Source organism: Ambystoma mexicanum, chromosome 6p (genome assembly GCF_040938575.1).
Source record: "Ambystoma mexicanum isolate Mex_15411 chromosome 6p, UKY_AmexF1_1, whole genome shotgun sequence".
NCBI classification, from domain to species: Eukaryota; Metazoa; Chordata; class Amphibia; order Caudata; family Ambystomatidae; genus Ambystoma; species Ambystoma mexicanum.
Window position 1 is genome coordinate 975,809,450 of NC_090935.1, and position 17,984 is coordinate 975,827,433.

The window sequence follows — 17,984 nt, forward strand, 5'->3', positions numbered from 1 at the left end:
AAAATGTAGTGTCACCTTCATGTTTCCTGGTAATAAATGTATGTCCCTCTGCGATGTTCTGTTAGCTCAAAAAGAATCATGTGGCACACTCTCTGATTTTCCAATACATCACATAAAACAGCCATCCTTCTCTGTGACTGTGCGATGTGGTTCTCTGTATGATTTACTGGCCCCCATAAACTAGGTAATTGTCACACGATATCATTTCATGTTCTCTTATAATAATAATCACAGATCATTCATGTGCAAATCTGTGATTTTTTGCTGCTTCGCAAAAACCAGGTGCTATCTCTGTGATTTTCTATTCCCTCATGAACCTATCACGTGTCAGACTTTCTGATGTTCTCGCACAAAAACACGACCTTTTCTCATTTTTAACTTCCTCACATAAAAATCATGTGTAACTCTCTTTGTGATGTTATGTTCCCTCATAGAATAGGTAAGTGCTAGTCTTTGAGATCTTATGTACTCTCCCAAAAAAATCACGTCACTTTCTACACTTGTATAGTTCCTTACACAAAACTCCTGTGCTACTTAGTAATTGTCTGCTCCATCAAACAAATCTCTGCCACTTGCTTTGATTTTAAGTTCGCACATAGACAGTGTCACTTGCTGTGATCTGTTGCTCCATCACAAGAAAACGAGTTTCACTCTCTGTAATGTTCTGTCCTCAAAAAAAATGACAGCCATTCTCTGTGTGATTTTTTTGCTCCCTCAGATATTTTCTGTTCTCTCATGAACCATCTGATGTCACGGAAGTCTGGTTTCTTATCCCCTCAAAAAAAATGTAGATGTCATTTTTTGTTACTTTATGTTCTCTTTTAGAAAATGACCTTGTGCCCTGATCTGATTTCTTGCAAACAATGAAAATGCCACTCTGTGATTTTCTGCTACCTTGCAAAAGTCAGGAGCCATTCTGTGTGATTTTCTGCTCCATCATGGGAATGTCAGTAGTCACGTTCTGTGAAGGTCTGTTCTGATCAGAAAATAAGAAACAAGTATTCCACTGGGATTTTATTTTCTCGCAGGAAAAAATCAAGTGTCCATCTTTGTGATTTGTATGTACTCCAATAAGCAAATTACATGGCCTCTGTATGCTATGTTTCCCAGAAGGGAAAAACACGTTTTGCTCAGCGATTTCCTGTTCCTTCTGAACACAACATCCAGTATGTCTCTGTGATTCTCTGTTCTTGCAGGGAAAATCTTAAGTGCCATTCTACGATTTTTCTACTCCCAAAAGACAAAAAAACACATCACCCTCTCTGATTTTACACTGATTCCAAACTTTTAATTTGACACTTACCTGCTGCAATTCCAATGTGGCATCACATATGTCCCTTCCCTAGACCCCAGTCGGTGCTATCCTATAGGCACAAGGTGAATATCCCTCTTACTTTTTAACCCACACCTTGAAAAAAGGTTGTTGAAAAAGTAAAAGTGAGGCAATGTAATAATTAAAGACTTGTTTATTCAAGCCTAGTTCAAGCGACAGCAGGCACCACCTCTAAAGGCAGGACCCAACTGAAGATCTTCAGAACTCCATATAGAACTCCACAAATAATAACACTCTAAGAATACCATGACTTAAACAGAACACTGAATAGAACACATGAACAGAACATTGTGATTGATCTGGATGCACACTCAGAACTATATTACCTTGTTAATAATTGTACAATACATGCCTACCTAATTAACACACATATAGGTAGACTCAACACACCTTCCCCCTTTCAATAACACTGGTTTACTCTAGTACATAATCTCGCAACCAAAGAGGTTTACCTCTTCTTCTTTCTGTGCTGGTACTAATATTTGTGTCCTGTTGAACACTCTTACTAACCCCTCCAGATTCATTCACCAACTCATTGTCATAGGCTAGGAGTTCAATCATCCATGTAGAAATTCTGGGTGATCCTTTGGCCCACTCTACACTACCTAGTAGTTGGACTAAAGGTTTGTGGTCAGTTTTTACCGTAAAAGTTTGACCCCATAAATAGAATTTGAAATGTGCTACAGCCCACGAGACCGCCAATGCCTCCCTCTCAATTACAGAGTAGTTTTCTTCCGCTCCCTTCAATGGCCTTGAGGCAAACGCAATTATATGTTCGGTCTTACCAGAGTCCACCTGAGACAACGCTGCACCTAGACCCATATTGCTTGCATCAACCGATAACACAGTTTTTCTTCCCGACACAAAACCTCCCAAGGAGGGTGCTTGTACAATGCACTCTTATATTTTCCTAAAAGCTTCATGGCATTCACCCGACCACACAAACTTCACATTCTTTCTCAACAACTCTCTTAACGGAGTGGAGATGGTGGCAAAACCATTTACAAATTTGTGATAGTACTCCGCCAGCCCCATGATTGAACGTAACTGATCTTTGTCACGTGGCTGGGGAGCACTGCTGATACTATCAATAAGGGACTTTTTTGGAGCAATACCATCGCCAGAAATTCTATGACCTAAATAGTCTACTTCTCTAACAGCAATCTTGCATTTTTTTCTTTGTACAGTCAAACCGGATTCTTTAAGTCTCACTAGGACAGCCCTCAAAATCTCATTGTGTTCCTCATCATTTTCAGCAAACACTAGTATGTCATCCTGAAACACTGTTACTTTCCTTAGCCCTGTAAGCACTTCCTCCATCACGCTTTGAAAAACAGAAGCAGCAGAGGCTAAACCAAAAGGCATGCGATTGTATTTGAACACTCCCTCAGGAGTGATAAATGCTGTGAGATGCTGGCAACCTTTGGACAACGGAACCTGATGATATGCCGCTGACAAGTCAATGATGGAAAATACTTTCGGTTCCCCCAGGGTGGAGAGAGTCTCCGATACGTTAGGAAGAGGATGTCTCTCTACAACAATGTTCCGATTGAGGCTGCGTAAATCTACACATAGTCTCAGATTTCCATTTGCCTTGGCTACTAGTACAACCGGCGCTAACCATTCTGTTGCTTTTATAGGCTCAATTACTCCTTTGTCCACCAAGTCACTCAATTCTACACAAAGCTTACTTCTCATCTTCAATGGCACTTGTCTAACCTTGTAAATCACCGGTTGCGCATTATTCTTTAGTTTGATATGGTGTTCAACGTTTCTAAGTTTCCCTAATTTCTCAGAAAACACTTCAGGGAACTCTTTAGTCCAGACGTCATCTTCCACTTCAGCAATAGATATTGGCTGGGGAGCATTTGCCTGTATTCTTACACCCAAGTTCTTTTGTTCTTCCCATCCTAATAAAGAGGCTCCCTTGTTTGCTACCAAAATGTTGGCCTGGCATTCTTTTCCTTTGTAACTGACAGATGCAGCAAATTCCCCCAAGATTTCTATTGTAGATTCTCCATATCCACAGGCTCTCACATCAGTGAGTTTAATTGCCCCTTCACCCTTCTTCAATTACTAAAGTGTCTCTTGAGATTATAGTCCAGGGAGAACAAGTGTCTACTTTCATGACTAAACTGTGCCCATCAATCAGAAAAGTGTCCGCCGGTCCTTTAGCCTCGCCTGAGATAGCCGAAATTTCGAAGACAAACTTGGCACTTGGTTCCTGGGAGGCTGATACTTCTTGAATGTTGTAATTTCTCCTGACCGATTCCTCAATGGTGGCTCTGTTCTCTACCCTGGGTTCGATGAAATTTATGGAGGTAGCTTTGCATACATTTGCAAAGTGTCCTCTATTCTTGCACTTAAAGCATTCGGCAAATTTGGCAGGGCACGACGGAAAGTTTGCACCATGTCTGGGGTTACCACATCTGGTGCACGCATTTCTCGTATTCCAATTTCCTTTCTTTACACTGGGAATGTTTGGCCTCTTCTTCTGGTCTATTGCACATACTGACATGGTGGTCGGATTTTGTTTGTCACACTTCAGCTCCTTAACATATAATGATGTCTGTTCGACGCTCCTAGCTAATTCGAGTGCCTCATCCAGTTTCATATCTTTGGCCAGTAGCTTCTCTTGGATTCTGGCGTTATTGGTGCACCTGAGTAACTGATCCCTGATTAGGGAATCAGTCAGATGCTCAAATTCACATGAGTAACTTAATGACCTCAAGCAGGCGACATATGATTCAACTGACTCTGACTGTTCTTGTACTCTCTGGAAGAATTTACGTCTTTCAAAGCTGACGTTTTTTCTGGGCTCAAAATGGTCCTGTAGTTTTTTGAGGGCCAATGCATATTCATCCACATCACCTGCCTCCAACATCTGGTCTCCAGTCAGCCCATCAAAAATCCTGCGTCCTTCTGTGCCCAAATTGTGAACTAACAGAGCTTTTTTGCGAGCTGAAGAAAATCTATCACGGCCCATTGCCACTAAGTAATTCTCAAATGTGTCCTGTTAAGTTTGTGCTTGGGTTCAATGAGTACAGGGAGTCGTTCTGCTTGGGTTAACTTCTTTACTAAGTTGACACAGGAGGTAAGTATATATGAAGCAAATAGGTTAAGTAAGTAAACAGGGAGAGACATCCACCGGCCCCCTTATCCTTTAAGTTTCAGGCCCCAACTGACAAATGTAGAACACATAGGCACACAGCATTCATAACATTCCACACCAACATTCTGTCAGGGACTCAGGCATGTATACCAATCAAACAAAGGTAAACACAGACATAACACATCTTCCCCCTTTATAAAATCAGGAACACACCAGAAGATGAAACAAAGGAAGAAGGCCAAAGAACTCTAGAGAAACAATCCATGAGAGACATCCAACCCAGACTGTACTCTCCACCACCAATACTTCCATACCTAACAATATGCTAAAAGCAAAACTGCTCAACTCCACCAGACCTTAAACTAGCTTACTAATAAGCTAAACTCCAACACATACATGCATCCAACTCCGTAGCGGGCCCACCAGGGACATCAAACACAGGGAACCAGCCCTCACTCACCAAACCAACCCAAACCAACAACTCGGACACCAAACCATCATCATCCATAATCCCTTACAAAATGTGCTAGGACACCATAGAAAGTTAAACACCTCCAACAGTTTCCACCAACACAGGATACCAATTTCTACAAATAACAACATCAGCATATTTCACGCTCCCAAAGTAGCGTGAGTGGGACACACATCCCAATACACTAGGACAAATGTCAGAACCACTAATCCCAACACAACTCAGCAAAAGTGTAAGAACCTCAAATCACCACAATGCATGTGGTGCAATTACACCAAATCACTGAAGTGCACCTAGTATGAAGGATACAACTTTCACCAAACTTGCACCTTTTTACCGGGACCACACATCCCATCACACACATCTCACCAAATGCACCTAGTGCGAAGGATACCAGTTCAACCAGAGCCAGAACCTTTAACCGGGACCATACATCCCACCGAAACCAAATGGTAAGAATGTACCTAGTGCGAAGGATACCAGTTCAACCAGAGCCAGAACCTTTTACCGGGACCATACATCCCACCGAAACACCAAATAGTCCGAATGTACCTAGTGCGAAGGATACCAGTTCAACCAGAACCAGAACCTTTTACCGGGACCATACATCCCACCGAAACACCAAATTGTCAGAATGCACCTAGTGCGAAGGATGCCAGTTCAACCAGAACCTTTTACCGGGACCATACATCCCACCGAAACACCAAATTGTCAGAATGCACCTAGTGCGAAGGATACCAGTTCAACCAGAACCAGAACCTTTTACCAGGACCATAAATCCCACCTAAATAACCAAAATATTGTTAACACCACAACACAAACACTTCACTCACCACAAATCTCTTACCATACAAGCAAAGATAAATTGAGAGTATAAGAATGGTAAGCGGGAGTTCAACACTACTACCGGGTCCATATTCTTTACCCTACAAAGTCCTTTATGTTTGATGAACCTGTGAATGTAAGATATTGTTAACCAAAATAAAATTACATAGTACAACTCATTATGTCACACATAAGATACTCACAAAGAGGCCATGGCAAATCACCCTCAACATCACTCACTTTCAAAGCCATTCAACCTTGCAAGCCATAACAACAACTCTGCAAAGAAATGAGCTAACCAGGCCTCACATGACATATTAAGCTCTTCAGGATCTTAATACCACAGTTACACTTTAGGATATCATCACAGCAATACATATCCTCCTCTTTTCTTTTCTTTTAACAGAGAAAAACAAGACCCCAATCTGCAGAAAAAACAATCAGCAGAGCGTCTTTAAACTTGTTGAAATGTAAAAGCTCAACTGAAATGGCAGCTAACCACCATATTTCCCATTTCTCCTCAGAAACGTGGCCCTTTTACTGTGAACGTGTATTAGGACAGTACCATTTTCAAACAAAGGTTGCTGCACTCCACTTCTCACCAGCAGCATCAGTCTTTAAAACGCCTAAAAAACTGCCCCCAAAATAAACATTAACAGTACCTTGCATCTCCAAAACGGTAACAGTCGATGGTGTTTTAATTAAAACAAAAAACAAAATTGAGTTAGAAATCCAGTTCAAACCATCTCTTCACCATGCTGTAGTGCAGTATATGCGCATATTCCAATGCTATCCTAGACGAATCTTTAACTTTCAGAACATTTACTTGTTGACCCAAAATATGTGTAAACCAATTGCTGAAAAATGAATCCTCTCGCATTCAAAACAACACAAAATACCCGCGCCGTATTGTTGACATCGGCTTGAATCCGGACGCACATTAAACAACACAGCGTTTGTTTCCTGAACTTTCCCTTGGTGACCGAAGCACGTTATTGTACGTTGAAAGGTCCCCTTTTTTTTTTTCACTTCGCTCATTGCCTTTACTTGATTGTCAGCACAGAATGCGGAACGTTACCACTGTACACGTTCCCAAGAGAGTCATCGCCAATACTCTCAGCTGTACAGTGACCTCACCATTTGGATGGACTGCAGGGCCACAGAAAAAGCTCTCCAGACCAACCGTCACACGGAGCTTGGGTGTTCCACATCAACGGACCAAACCAAACACCAGCTCACGCAGCGCTGCCGAAAATAATGCCTTGAAGGTAATTTTTTTCTTAATTCCTTACAGTCTACTGTTGTTCCGACCACCTTATAGGCTGCATTTAAAGAGTGCTGACCACCATTATTTATCAATCCCCAGCCCCTGCACGCTGTTACTTTGGCTGCTGCAGTACCAGTGCCAAAGTCAAATGACAATGAGCGCTGCTCAGCGCAGCCCCTGCAGTACAGCTGAGCCTCCTTCTATTGACGCTGGCACGGGGCGTGCTTACCTTGGGGCCGGGGGTGGCCGGTGGATGTCTCCTCTGGGACTCAGCTCCTTTTTTAAGCTTAGTGTCCCTTCGTTGCTCTGTTTCCCCTTTTTCCTTTTCTTCCGTTTCCTTTACTGCTTCTTTCTTCTTTTCCTCTTTCTCATGTGCACGTTCCCAGAGTCCAACCAAAATCCTCGTCGCCAATGTTAAGCTTGTGCTTGGGTTCAATGAGTACAGGGAGACGTTCTGCTTGGGTTAACTTCTTTACTAAGTTGACACAGGAGGTAAGTATATATGAAGCAAATAGGTTAAGTAAGTAAACAGGGAGAGACATCCACCGGCCCCCTTATCTTTTAAGTTTCAGGCCCCAACTGACAAATGTAGAACACATAGGCACACAGCATTCATAACATTCCACACCAACATTATGTCAGGGACTCAGGCATGTATACCAATCAAACAAAGGTAAACACAGACATAACATGTCCTTCCACTTGTCGCACCTGAGGGGGAGGGGGGCAGGTTCGTTGAGGAATGAAGTAGGTGGAGGAATTGATGCTGCCATGATGAGGAAAACTGGCCAGCTATGAGTGTGTGTGGTAAGTGGCTATGGTGGCTGTCAAATTTGTTCACAGTGTGAAATGTAAGGACTCCTGAGTTCCTTTTATATAAATAATTTTCTGGAACGAAATCTCTTCTTTCGTACAAGCAGCGTTGTTTTTTTTTCTTTTTTTAGCTGACGTCACAATGGAGACCGGGGTCTTAAAGATGGTGCCGAGTCGTTGCTGGGCAACCGGTGTCACAATGGAGACCAGGGCTCGAGTTGACGCTCTCTCTTGTCTCCGCGCCTTAGACCAGCTGGGAACTGCATGCGCTAGCACAAAGCATCGAGGGGCGGAGCTGGCGCTCAGACAGCTGAGAGCCTCGCTCGCGGGCTCGCGGGAAACTCGCTCGCGGCTCGCGGGGCCTGCTCTGATGCAGCAGCTCGAGGGGCGGAGCTAGCGCTCAGGCAGCTGAGAACCTTGCTCGCGGGCTCGCGGGGAACTCGCTCGCGGCTCGCGGGGCCTGCTCTGATGCAGTAGCTTCTCGCGCAGCTCATGCACGGCTCGCGCTGCTCCTCCGCTGCTCTCCCCCCGATTACATGGACTTGCCTGTTCGGTTTCCTTCCTCCGCGGTGATCCTCATAGCAACGCAGGAGGTGAACAGCAGGCCTGCTCTCTGGTAGCTGTGCTCCCTTCGCAGCTCCTTCATTTTGTTTTTTCTTCCGAGCGGACTTGCCTGGATGGCCTCGCCTGCTTCTTCCTTGCTTCTCCGCCCACGATCTGCCTCGCCTGCTGTCGCTGATGCGGGCGGTGGCAAAACAGTGCCAGCAACTTTGAAAACACTGATATAGAGTTGCTGGGACCGGCGTCCGGGTCCGTAAACAAATCCTCGTCACCAATGTTGAAAAAGTAAAAGTGAGGCAATGTAATAATTAAAGACTTGTTTATTCAAGCCTAGTTCAAGCGACAGCAGGCACCACCTCTAAAGGCAGGACCCAACTGAAGATCTTCAGAACTCCATATAGAACTCCACAAATAATAACACTCTAAGAATACCATGACTTAAACAGAACACTGAATAGAACACATGAACAGAACATTGTGATTGATCTGGATCCACACTCAGAACTATATTACCTTGTTAATAATTGTACAATACATGCCTACCTAATTAACACACATATAGGTAGACTCAACAATATCCCTCTTACTTTTTAACCCACACCTTGAAAAAAGGTTGAAAAGTTTGACTTGGAGTTTTGTTCGAATTCGTCTGCTAACGACTGGTAAATATGGTATCAGTTTGAAACCACAATGTTCAGTGATCTTTTGTGAGTGCAAATTTGTCATTGAGGTGTGTCACAGGTGTGTGATTCAACAGAAATGATCAATGGGTGTAAGTGAACTCATTACGAGGTTGGCGGTAACCTGCCGGGTTGCCGCCGACCCCGAAACACTGTTTCCGGGACCTAACTTCCCGGTGCTACCGGGACATTACAAGTCCTGGAGGTGCAGGAAGTCAGGCGTCGGGTTTGGTAAGTCCCCATTCCCGTGGAGTCATGGGGATGGGGACTCAGAAGCACCGGCACCGTTTCTAACGGTGCCGGTGATTCCTTGACAACTCGGCCTACCGGGGCCACGTTGCACGGTTGGGTCAGACCTGCTGGGCACAACAGCCCCTGCAGGCACACATGGAGTGTGGCTGGCCGGGAACAAGGGTAGCGGCAAGCTAACCGGCACCCTTGTTTCTGGACCGCCACACTCATAATGAGTGTTGCCGCTCATTTGTAATGCCTACTTCAATTATGTCAAACATTCAATTATTTTCTTTTGGGCAATATAGCCCTTCAAATTAAGTCCTATACCTCAGAGACCCAGTATTCCTTTACAATTAAAGGCAAGAGCTATTTATGCTTTTATCATTGTAAGCTAACCTTTATGACTGCTTTGAAAAAACTGTAATTTCTCCCGACATCTCCGAAACTTTCACCAATGCGGCTATATTCGTATTTTTTTTTACATTTTTTTATTAATTTCCTTTTGAAAATGATGGCTCTTGTTTGAAATTAACAAAACATCACCAGCGAGCCTCTTGAATCAATAAAAGTGTCTGGTCTTCAATGGAAATGTGCACACGGCTTCTCCCTTGATTAAATGATCAAGACGAGTGTGCAAAGTGAGAGCCATGCGGAGGGCGTAATCAGCAACGGGGAATGCGTGAGTAGAACGCGTGCTGCTTCTGCTGAAGCCCTCTCTGCTCATTGGCTCTTAACCCATTCAAAAATCTTTGATTTAGGGGAGCGGACCTAAGATAGACATGTGTCGTCGTAGCAGGGAGCGAGGTCTAAAATGAAAGATTCGCATTTCTTCTCAGGTATATGAGAAAGCACGGCCATAGAGTGGAACGTTCTTCTCACTCGCTGAACTGGCAGTGCATTTGTTTAAAAAAATAATAAAAAAAAACACTTGGCAGCTGCACTGCTGCTTCGTAAGGTATGGTATGCTTTTTAATTTTCGAGGCTGTAAAGTAACTGGAGCCGGCTAATGGGATATAATCAAATGCATTACTTGTAGTGAAAGGTTAATTGCAGTATTAATAGACAAAACACTCAGAAAAGCGCTCCGGCAGGACCTTACCGGGTCACCTCGGTAATGGCAGCATAAATGGAGCTCTCTGACCAGCCATGAATTACCACTGCCTGTGACGCCGAGCATGCTGACAGTTCAATCACGCCGCCATTTCAACAGAGAACTCCATATATTTAAGGAACTGATACTGTTTTCCCTCTAAATGACAGCGCTGACAGATGGGCCGAAAGCACCGCAGAAGCTCGAACAAGGAAATGGCGGGCGCGCCTGCTGGAAGCAGCCAGCCGCGGATGATGAATAGCGCGTGATTGCGGGTGGCAGGTAGGAATAGAACTAACTATACATTCACGACAGAGCACCTGGAGCACATTGTATTAAATGGCACAAGATGGAGAGATTTGGTGACGGGAATGGGAAGTGTAAATACAACGCTGCGTTTAGGTGCAAGCGAAATCGTGGGTCAGGTAACGTGAAATGCCACTGGGAGAACGTAATGAGATTATTTGCTTACTGGAGTGCTGCTAATGCCTTGCTAACATTTGACGGGGTCAGTATTTCTACACTGTGTGCACGTCTGAACGTATAGGCAGCACACACATGGCTGGAGAATATCTGAGTTAAATGAAGTGTTGATTTCTATGCTGGACAATCATCATCACAGGGGTGAGAGAGCCCCCACCACCCCCCCAAAGTCCCTACCCCAGGTGTGAAGACATCTCACCTTGAGCAATGTCTGCGCGGCACAACATGCATAGCGGTGCCTTCTTACAAAGGCTTCTACTCTAGATCTAAAACTCCATAGCAGCACATAGTGACATTCTGTGACGTGAGTTTCTGGATTCCATAGAAGAACCAGGATTTGCAAAGCAAGAAGGCGTTTATCTTTTCAATGTGATACCTAAACCTAACAAACACAGTTATGAAAACTAATTTAACAAATGATAAAAACAGAATTTACAAAAATTATCAACTGTAAAGAACATTACAGGGTCTCTGGTATCTGGTAGCACCCTTGTAGTTATGGTTAAGTTGCACTTCCCTTAGGAAGAGCCGTTTTGGGCGGCTGATAACCTTGGCGCAGCAGTTTGATGAATTTCATGAAACTTTTCAAACAAATTATAGACCTGATTCTGAATTGTTTTGCAAACTTTGGTACAGTTTCATGAAAGGGGGGCCAGTGGGGCAAAGGTATAGGGGGTTCCTTCCAACACTTTTGAAATCTGGTTAGACATGAATGGAAACGCTTTTTTCCTTGTGCTACAGCCCAAACTGCCTGGAGGATTTGCAACAAACTTGCGTGAGGAGTGACCGCCTTGTCCCAAAAGTGAGCATTTGCAAATTTGGTGTTAATCCATCCAATAGTTTCCGTTCATGCCTATTCAGATTTCAAACGTTTTGGAACCCCTATATGTCCTACCCCCCTTGACAAAATTGCACACAACTTTGCAAAATAATTCAGAGGTGGCTCTATACATTTTTGCAAGGTTTTGTAATGATTCGTCGAACGGTGCCGAAGTTATAAGCTGTCAAAAACTGTTCTTCCTATGGGATGAGCAATTTAACCAGAACTACACGGTCTCTACCGCAGACCTTGTAATATATACATATTAAGTTTGAACTGGCACAGACTTAAAATGTGTGTGCTGCAATGTCACGGCAAGGCTTCAACCTATATTACAGAAAAATGAAACATTTATGTAGGTTTGCAGACAAATAGAACAAAACCAGGCATTGTATTTTATGCCACCTTATCGTCCAGCTCTCTACCAGGCAAATATCCAGCTGCAAGATAAGCTGAGGAGAGTTGGTGGAGTGTAGGTGGGATTTAACTCCCAAAAGAATGGAATTACACTTGGGAAGTAGTCTTCAGGGGATGCGTGGGGTCGATGCAGCACAACATGAAGAGCCTACACCTTCCTTCAAGCTGCACCACATGTTACACGTTCCATGTCACATCTAGAAAAGGTAACCCATGTGGGATGTAGGCTTTTAAAATGCCAGTTAGATGTACAAAGCTGCAAAGCTAAAATATTTGACAAGATTTGAGATGTGTGTGTTGCAACGTCATGCCAAGTCGTCAACCTATCTTGCAGAAAAATGCGGGAATGCTTGAAGGACAGATATGTATTTTATTTTAATTTAAACGCAGTAAAATAAATACTCGTACAAATTAAATGTTTCTACATCTAGGTGGTCCGAGCTTGCATAACAGGCTCCTGTGACATCACTTGAAAGAACACAAAACTAAACATTGCAACGTACAGTTGGAGGTACATTATTGTGTATGCGAAATACAGCTATTAAGACGTGATTGCTTCTGTAATTGCTTTAAAAGATGAAACTCAAAAGAAATACATATTTGTACTGAGTGTGCAGAATGAGTTGTCTAAACAGCAGCAGGCAACAACAAAAGGCGGCCTGTGGATGGGGAGGCGTGTTGTTGCAAAGCTATACTTATTTTTAGTTCCCCTCATCACAGCAAACGTTCTGCTAGCAGACATTCACACAATGATGACTCATCATCAGGCGCCATATTGGTGATGAATAATCTTCAGCAGCAATTTCCAGGGCACTCTCTCCTACTGCCTGGCCCTCCATTAGATTCCGCCCCGCCCCCACCGACTCTCTTTCCAAGTACTGTAGTCAGTGATTGATTGTCTGAGAAATAAGCACAGTGGGATCCCCGTGTGGGACACGTTGGACCACCTTTTGTGGACTGGAGGAGAAAAACAGAAAGTAAAACAGAAAGTGAGAAATGCTATAAAAAGGCCAGTGGTAACTTGCAATCACTGTCATTGAAATGCCATCACATTATAATTATCACACATCACTGGCCGGTTATCCCAGGCAAGGCAGGTACATAATGAGGGAGGAAGGAATTTTTCATACCCAAGTCAGCAATGTTTTTTGACAGTTCGTCAGACATGTGCATGCAGTAATTAGAATCCCACTTTGCATCGTGCAGTAAGCTTTGACACGTCTCTAACGTCCTTGCAAAATGAGCTGCTTGGCAGCTTGTTCACCAACCGTCCACTCAAATTAGATTTTACTTTTACTCCCCCCCACCTTCAATAAGGGGAAAAAACCCCTATTGTATTGTGTCAAGTTTCCAAACAAGAAGATGAGAACGTCGGTCATGAGAGCGAGGCTCAACCTCCTCCCCATGAGAGAGATCATAACTATTAGAGGAGCAGGAACTGAAAATCAGTGCCGGCTATGTAAAAACGACCAAACTATCGAGACGTTACAGCACCTCGTGATTGAGTGTCCCTACACAATTGAAAATAGAAAAGCATACCTCCCTTTTTTGGCTGAAAATATGTGGATCTACCAAGAAGATAAAATCTGGAACAGACTTCGTTCGGGAGAAAAGACAAGATGGACTCCAGCCAAAATTATCGATGCGATTTTTGACCAGATAAATACCCTTAAGATTGAGGGGGCCTTGATACGGAACATTGATCCTCAGGAATAATGCCCACTAGGTTTCGGGATAAGGTCGCCAAACTCGAGCGTCAGGCCGGGCCAGCCTTTCGAGGGAGGTATTTTATGTTTGTATTTAAACACAAGTAGATTGGAATGAGAAGATTTTGACAAAACTGAGGTTTCACTGAGTAAAGCTAAAATAAAAAAAAATTACTTTTACTTTTTTACTTGACACTTTTTTTCATAAGCCTTGCTGTAGTGTACAGATCCTGGAGATCGACTGAATATAGATGTACTGCTTCATGTTTATTTGACATGAATGACGCAACAGCAGTGTGCACGAGAGAAGCTTTTTTGACTGGGCCCGATTCACATATCTGTGTAAAAATAGTAAAGTGTTTTAGGAACAACACTTTTCTTAAAAGCACACTATTGGGTGCTGACATGAAAAACTCGGCTGCGTGACTCTAGTTTACAGCCTTACAACGGCCCTAGTGACCATCTTTAATACATGATAGGCCCTGTAGGCCTGATTGAGGGGTCGATTCTGAGGTGTGTACAAACGTAAGAAGGTGTTCTTCCATGAGAGTGGAACACTTTACTTACAAGCACCATATTCTGATGAAGAAAGAATGTGGTGCAGGGACATGGAATCCTCGGCTTTTGCATTACATTACATTTGTTGCAAGCACTATTGGCCCGCAGGCATAAAGGCGCAGATTAGACAAAGACAATATAAAAGACACCAAAGACACTGAAGGAACAAGAAAAGAGGAAACCCCAAGAGTTGATAACTGGGTCCCTCGCAGGAGAGCAAAGCAGGAAATCCCATCAGAACTGATTAACTAAGAGACAGAGTGGTGTAATATCTGAGTCCTGCTAAAACCGGATCGGAAAGGTAGCAGGAAAAAAGGAGAGTTTTCAGTTCTTTCTTAAGGACTGGGAGAGAATTAGGGCTCCTTAGTCTGACGGGCAATTTATTCCACAGGGAGGGTGCCTTCACATTAAACGCCCCGTTTTCTGCCTTTGAGGTCTTACATCTAGCATGTGTCTGATGTATGGCTTGACACCAGCCCTAGCAACCATCAGGAATGCAGGGCAGCCACATGGAGGGGATTCTCCTCCCAGCAGCACTGGTTTAACACTCAAATAAAGGAGTTAAAATTCGGCACCTTTGAGGTGCCGTTAAACGCCACTTCACACTTTTTCCCTTTATAAATGTAGCATTTGTATACTGCAGCAGCACTTTTCCAGTATAATGAAAGTTTACCGACACTTTCTTAAATTAGAAAAATGGCAGTCTTTTCATAAATGCTCGCAATGCCGCTGGAGCACATGTTTCCCCCAGAATGAGTGATTTTAGCAGCTTTGCTGCTGGAAAGCATGACATCCCCCTCCAATACTTCCACCCCCTTCAGAATGGCGGTGATGGCAACTGGAGGGGAGAATGTGGTATTTCCACACTATTATTGCCATGAGCTCAGAATTGACCCCTCAGAGTTGCAGGTTAGAAAGGAAAAGTGCTGTGTTGTAGCAGAAAGACAATTGTACGTGATGCAAAGGATCCCGACCTAACATGAGACTCGTGGTTTATAAATCAAGTCTGCCACTCCTGCTAGTGCCATGATTTACGGCATATGAACAGCCTTGCCAACAGTGCTTAATTTGTAAGAAAACAAGTTCCAAAGCCCAAATATTTTCTAGCAGACTTATGACACAGCAAGCGGTCAGTTCCCCAACATTGCTGCCACCACCCACAGCTGCTCCCCACAATGTTGACACATTTGGGGGATAAACTACAGCTGGCACCTGCTCATTGGGGTTTATGGATGCTCTGGCTCTCATTACTTCATAATCAATCTGAATCTGAGACATGAGTGCCGGGGCTCAGAAATAGGTGCTGGTTCTGAGCCCTGGCAAACCCCTCCACCCCCCACAAATTAAGCAGTGCTTGCCAACCACCTCATGCGCAAGGGGATGGCAAGGACTGTATTCTAAAGCCGCAGCACTCTTTCTGCACCAGCCTAAATGTGTGTTCCTCGTGAACAGAAAAGCAGCTTGAGATCCATGTAAAATAGGAAAAGTCTCATTCCATGAGAACATGACCCATTTTTATTCTACATGGAGCTCAGAATCAGGCCCCTGTTGTGTAAAAAAGCACGGTCCCCCAACACCAACTGAACAGACAGGAGTCTGCAACCACAGGTGGCTGGCCTCACATCACTCAAGGCATTGAAAAGCCTAGGGTCTGCCCTTCAATTAAAAGTGACATGCTGCACAGGATTACATGTGCAAAGTCAGGCCAGGAATACTGCATGGCCCAGAAAAGCAGCCTTATTCTGAAAGCACTTGTATTGTAAGCGACAGTTGCTTCACATGCTCTTCTATTTCTTCATCTCTCCCTCTACAACGGGCTAATGCATTCAAATCCAACAATCGTTGCGGTGGTAACTTCCCAATTAACTTTTTCCATTGTCCCGACAAATATTCCCCCATGCATTCCAACAATACCTGTCTTTCGTTGTTTCTTCTGAAGTCATATAGAGACGCTAGCGTGGATACCTCATCATTATCATCTATATCTTAGCCGGTCAAGTGGCACAGCGAGTAGAGCGCTCGCTTTGGCACCCGTGCAGAGCCTGTTAACGCAGGTTCGAATCCCGGCGGGGCCAAACTCAGCCTTTCATCCTTCCGAGGTCGATAAATGAGCACCACACACCGTGGGTAATAATAAGCAGCGCTCGGATACCTGAGGGTTTGTAGCGCTATATAAAAGCCTAATTATTATTATTATTATTATTATATACATTTCCGCCTGTTCTTGCAGCTCACGCTTTCTCTCCTTACTGATCGCGCTGTGAGTTACTCTCGTACATTCATTCTGCTCAATTCCACTCATGGGAGGGGCAGTCGGGACAATGGCACCCTCTTGATCAGGAGGTGCAAAGGGGGCAGTGAGAGCGGGATGCGTCTGCTGGGGCTGTGGTAATTGCGAAACACTCGAGGCTGGCTGGCTAGTGGGCAGTGCAGTGTCTGATATAGTCTGTGGTTGTGCTGGTGTTGGGAGGGGCTGAGCAACGGGAGGGGTTTGAGCGGAAGCTACTGCCATAGTCTTTTTAGTTACACTCCACGGGTCCTGTTTTGTTTCAGTTAAGATTCTGTTTATTAATTCGTCCGATGAGTGTAGCTCTCTTTGTGGATATATTTTTTCTATGTTTAATTCATCGCGCCGTATCACCTTTCACAAGCATTTGTAGGCATTAAGATATAAAGAGCGGTCAACCATGTATTGTTAGCATACACAGAGACTACTTGGCCAAACATGGGGTGCTACATGTAATTATTATCCAGGAAGGTATCTGTGTACACACTAGTTATCATTTGCCATCAACCTGGCAATGAAAATGCCCCATTGAGAAACATTACCTAATGTAACACACTCCTTGTGCATTGTGAGAGACCTTGGAAGTAACATTTTGAGAAGTACCACTGAGTAAAATCTTAGACAGGATCTCCCCACCACTGTGTCAATCCAAGGAAGGCCGAATGTCGCTACATGCAGTTGCTTACCATATCGTGCACCATCACAAGGAGCAAAGGGAAGCACAGCAAGGTGCAGCTATGCAGGCAGCCCCGCCACAAAGGAGAACATGCAAGATGAGGCCATGAAGATACCGAGCAAGAGAGAACCTTTTGGCCATGACTGAGGATGAGGTCATCAAACTGTACAGGTGAATTTCTGAGGCTAACCTAATAGGAATCTTGATATCTGATCTGGAACCCAACAGCAACATTACGGCTACCCTCCCTGCCCCCATAGTGGAATTACTGTCTGTCATCCACTTTTGTGCATCGGAATCATACCAGGGAATTGTGGCAATGGCAACTGGTGTGTCCTAACTAGCATTCAGCAAGATAGTCACACTGGTGTTGGGGACAATGATGCAACATGTGAACACATTCATTTCATTTCCAGAATCTTCTGCACAGCTATCTCAATTCAAATTAGGTTTCTATGCAGTGACAGGATTTCCTAAGGTAGATGGGGCCATTGACGGGACACACATCAGATTGGTACATCCATATGCAAGGGTACAGATGTTCAGGAACATGAGCATGCACTATTCATTGATTGTGCAGATGATATGTAAAGCCAATATGCAGATCACTCATTGCTACACCAACTTCCCTGGCACTGCCCATGATGCCT

General features: G+C 44.0%; 1 long non-coding RNA gene across 1 annotated transcript in view; it reads left to right on the forward strand.

The window, feature by feature from the left end:
• The first annotated feature begins 10,419 nt into the window (after window positions 1-10,419).
• Window positions 10,420-17,984, forward strand: part of LOC138510998 (uncharacterized) — a 34,214-nt gene continuing 26,649 nt past the window's right edge. Inside the window, exon 1 of the long non-coding RNA XR_011280524.1 lies at window positions 10,420-10,669. This is a non-coding gene — a long non-coding RNA (uncharacterized lncRNA). The remainder of the gene's footprint in view (window positions 10,670-17,984) is intronic.